Source organism: Silene latifolia, chromosome 4 (assembly GCF_048544455.1).
Source record: "Silene latifolia isolate original U9 population chromosome 4, ASM4854445v1, whole genome shotgun sequence".
In the NCBI taxonomy this organism is placed as follows: domain Eukaryota; kingdom Viridiplantae; phylum Streptophyta; class Magnoliopsida; order Caryophyllales; family Caryophyllaceae; genus Silene; species Silene latifolia.
The window spans coordinates 99,737,488-99,742,332 of record NC_133529.1 but is presented as its reverse complement, the minus strand read 5'-3'; the positions used below and the strand labels follow the sequence as shown (position 1 = coordinate 99,742,332).

The following is a 4,845-nucleotide window of genomic DNA, read 5'->3' as shown; positions in this document are numbered from 1 at the left end:
TATGATTTAATGAAATAATATACTCCCTCCACATTTTAATGTTCTTCCCATTTCTCCATTATATGTGTGTAGTATTATAATAAAATGGAAAGAACATAGAAATGTGGAGGGAGTAATAATTATCTCCGCATTATCTCCTATATTATATTTAGTAATTGTCGAAAATGTCTTAGGACACAATTCCTTCACCACTTTACGGTTTACAAAACATTTAGAATCTTAATCAAACTGCAAAGCACTGGGATAAACGAAGCCAAATTTAAATCCATAAATTGGATTATTACAATTCACGATTAAAAACTATCAACATAACTAAAATTGAACATGTAATCATGCCAAAAAAAATTAGTCAACACTAGCCAAGGCAATAATGAATCGTGTAATCAAGCCGATTATTAATTGGTATATACAAACTTAAATGATACAACTGTCTCACATAAGCTTTGTATCAAGGTGTAAATTTAGAGGCTGGGACGGGAGCTTGGCACAACAATGATATGGAGTTTTTGGCCCATCTCGCAATGCGTTCCAATGCCACTATAAAAGTAGTAGTCACCGGTGGCATTGAGTTTGATCACGGTTGGACCTTTGTAATATATTTCTATTACATGATCGTTGCCGCATTTGTCGAAATCTTCTTTTGACACTTGCAATACGTTTTGTGCTCCTACTCTGTATGGAAAAACTGCATCAAATTTAAAAATATTAGCAATCTAGAGTATTTTCTACCTTGTCAAAAACGAGTCATGTTTTAGTAACTGAATCTTTAAATCGTGGTATTAATAATCTATTTACGGAGTAATATTGTTCATCAACTGAGGTTTGTGGTAGAGAATTTATATTTTTTTTTTTTTTTTTTTTTTTTTTTTTTTTTTTTTGGCAGCAGTAAATAAAGGTATACCTACATAAAGTTCGGGCAAACAACGCCCATATTACACATGCAAGTAACCATCACTACGATACAAATATTAAAACCTAGCAAAAGACCATGTCGGATAGAAACATCAAGTTGGTGGAGTACGAAAAAGTGGACGCAAGTCTCCTTATCGACGTTGTGCGAGCAGCTAACATCTCCTGAAAGCCTCCGATGCATGTGAGATGCGGAGTGACGAGGGCGTGGTGCACTTACGCCACAAGAGCGTAGAAAGAGATGGTGGATGACAGACAAAAAGCTGTATCCGATGGAGCATGGGCTCCTACACCAAGGCAAACGAACTCTATCACACACGAACGACGGATCAACAAACCCAAAGACGTACACAAACCACATCAAAGGATTCCCGTGACCAAGTTTCGTCCATAATTGCTATAAAGCGCCGTCGACCGAGATCCAACCCGAACCAGACACCGATCTTCATAAAACCGATTTATTATACCTAGAAGCTCCCCAAGGATAAAGGGACAGGACACCCTAAACATCCATGAAGAGACAACAATAGCGATAACCAACACCCCGAGGAAGGGACAGGACACCCTAATCATACTCGAAAATGCGGCTAGACTTATTTGAAAAAACGATAAACAGAAAATCACCATCAAACAGAAAAGAAAACCACCACATCCGTACCAACCACAAACATAGCCACTTCCAACTCCACCCTACCCAACACATCTCAACCAAAAAAGCCCCGACCGACCCCCAAGAACTCACACCACCCAAGAAACGGACGGACACAGCAAAAGAACGACACAGAAAAAACAAGCCACCAAGAAAACCAGCAAAGGACACCCAATTTCACCAATCGAAACCTCCCAGGACCACCGCCTTACATGCAAAACCACCTACACAGCCACCCAGACCAAAGGACCAATTGGTGGGGGAAATGGGGCGATCACCAATCGGTCCCAAACTGACCCGTAAAAGACATTGACGACAAAAAAACAAGGGATCAATTGGTGGGGGAAATGGGGGGATCACCAATCGTCCCAAACAAACCCAAAGAGCTATGCTCTAAGAAACCCAAGACTAAGAACCGATTGGTGGGGGAAAAGGGGGGATCACCAACCGGTCCCTAACCGTCCCAAAAAGCAACAACTCGACACAACAAGAAACAGGCCCATCAGCAAAACAACCCACTGACATATTATTCTCTTATACATACCATATGAGAAAATTAATAGCCTTAAGATCACTAAAGTGCTTTCGTGAGATGTACTAGGGTATAAATTCAAACCATTACTTCAAATTAATCATAAAGTTTAACTTTCTTTTCGACAGTCGAGTAAAATTTTTCATTGTGTGTTTTTCTCACACGGTTACACCAGAATCAATCATAATATGATTTGACACACTAATGATATAGGACGCATTTTAAATCACTTGATGTAGTTACACATACTCCGTATATAATAATCTCATGCAAGTGCCCAATACATTAATAATTTACCTAACTTGTCATGCACACGAAAAATATGAGACTTGGCCCAATCAGCATAGAAAGTGGAATTAGGGGGAATCTCCCATCCTTTCTTTCCTCCCACCACATGAATCAATGCACTTGAGGAGTTGATCAAAACACTGCACAACAAAGCCACCAACATCAATACGACGTTCATGGTGGCCATATTCTATCTCCCAACAAAAATAATAATCATTATTATAATCTTGACCTAAATAAAAGCTTTTTACCCCTCCAAATAAGTCTTTTATAGGTAAAGACTTCATAACATTTATATTTGCACTTAATATTAATAACTTTCTAAACTTATCATTCTACGGTTCGTGTTTCTAATGCATAAAACTTAATTAATTGACATAAGTTTCAAGAGTTAATAAGGGAAAAGTATTATATATTATAACAATTTCTGTTTATAAGTAGAGTTGAAATATGTTCTAAATCTTTTAATATATTGATGAATTCGTTAAGTTGACCAATTTTAACATGCTTGTCATTATCATTTAAACAAAAGATGCATGGTCTTACACAAAGTGGAGTGCAAAACTTAGAAATATAATCTTTTACTTGACCAGAAAGTTTGAACCAAACTGACAAAGTACTGCGATCAACGAAGCCAAACGTAAATCCATAAATTGGATTATCACAATTCACAAAATGATTAACATAACCAAAAATGAACAAGTAACCAAGCCCAAAATTTAGACGACACTAGCCAAGGCAACAATGAATCTTGTTTGAGATTATTGTATGCATACAACCAAGTCATTAAGCCTATTATTAATTGATAAATACATCTCAATTGATACAAGCATTATATCAAAGTAAATTTAGAGGCTGGGGCGGGGGCAGGGGCGCAAGTCCTTAAGAGACGCGCGAGTGCAACGGCCGGAAAAGCCGGGGCCTGGCACAACCGCAACGTGGAGTTTCTGGCCCATCTCGCAATGGGTGCCAATGCCACTGTAAAAGTAGTAGTCACCAGTCGTATTGAGTTTGATCACGGTTGGACCTTTGTAGTACATTTCAATTACATGATCGTTGCCGCATTTGTTGAAATCTTCCTTTGACACTTGCAATACATTATGTGCTCCTACTCTGTAGGGAAACACTGCATCAAAATTAAAAATATTAGCAATCTAGATAATATTTTATACCTTGTCAAAAACAATTTATGCTTGTATTATTATAAATATTCACATAACTAAATTTGACTGTTCTCATAGAAATGCGTGGGAGATGTTAATTAGATTAGTTCGTATAATCGTTAAATCGTGATATTTATAACCTGATTAGTTTAAACCAATGATTTAAAAAGTACAATTGTTCATCAATTGAGCGGTTTTTGGTTGAGAATTTGCAACTCTTCTCTCATACATATCATATCCGAAAATCTACGGCCATAAGACTAAAGTGCATTTGTGTAACAGACATGTATTCGGCTACAAATTAATTGAGATTAGTCATATGTTTAGCCTTTTCTTCGACACTTGGCTAAAATTCTTCACTGTGTTTTACCTTACACAGTTATATTAGAACCAATCATAATATAATTTGACCAATGATACAGGACACATTTTAAATTATTCGATGTAATTACATGACATGTACTTTGTATATAATAATCTCAAATAAGTGCCCTATACATTAATAATTTACCTAGTTTGTCATGGACACCGAAAATACGAGGCTTGGCCCAATCAGCATAAAATGTAGAATTAGGAGGAATTTCCCATCCGTCCTTTCCTCCAACCACGTGAATCAATGCATTTGAAGAGTTGATCAAAATGCAGCACATCAAAGCCACCAGCATCAATACGACGTTCATGGTGGCCATTTTAATTTCTACCTCCCAACAAAAATAATTATAATTATTATAACCTTGACCTAAATAAAAGCTTTTTTACCCCTCCAAGGTAAGTCTTTTATAGGTCAAGATTTTATAAAAACTTTGGATTGTGAATGACATATATTGTGGTAAAAAGGCACCTATTAATGCTAGTTTATAATTTTTCCTTATTAATTTAGTACATGCTATGTTTAGTTTACAAAGCACAATTTTGTTATTTTAAGTTATAGATTTGTGACGAGTTAATGATTTAATTTTGAGGGTTTGGCTAGAATGATGGACAAGCCGTGCAATTTCTCATGCAACGTTGCTAATTATAGGATGGCTATGCATAATCCTACATGGATTAGAAAACAGTTCTCTAAATAAATCCTCCTCACACATTACAATTATAGAAATGATTTAAACTAATTAGATTGTTTCAATTATATTAAGCAAGGAGTATATTATACCACTCGATGTACAAGAGCAAAGCATTGTACAACCATAACATGTTTAATGGAGCTTATTATGTGCATTTTTTTTTCCAAACTTTTAAATTTTTAAGTTATATTTTGAATTTTTGATATCACTATTAAAAATATAATTGAGCTTTTATATATA

General features: G+C 35.8%; 1 long non-coding RNA gene across 1 annotated transcript; it reads right to left on the bottom strand.

Moving 5' to 3' along the window:
- Positions 1 to 3,011: 3,011 nt before the first annotated feature.
- LOC141653636 (uncharacterized) lies at positions 3,012 to 4,372 on the bottom strand. The gene is made up of 2 exons (XR_012547476.1): positions 4,053 to 4,372; positions 3,012 to 3,504 (listed from the first exon to the last, which is right to left on the bottom strand). It is a non-coding gene; the product is annotated as an uncharacterized LOC141653636 (long non-coding RNA).
- Positions 4,373 to 4,845: the final 473 nt, after the last annotated feature.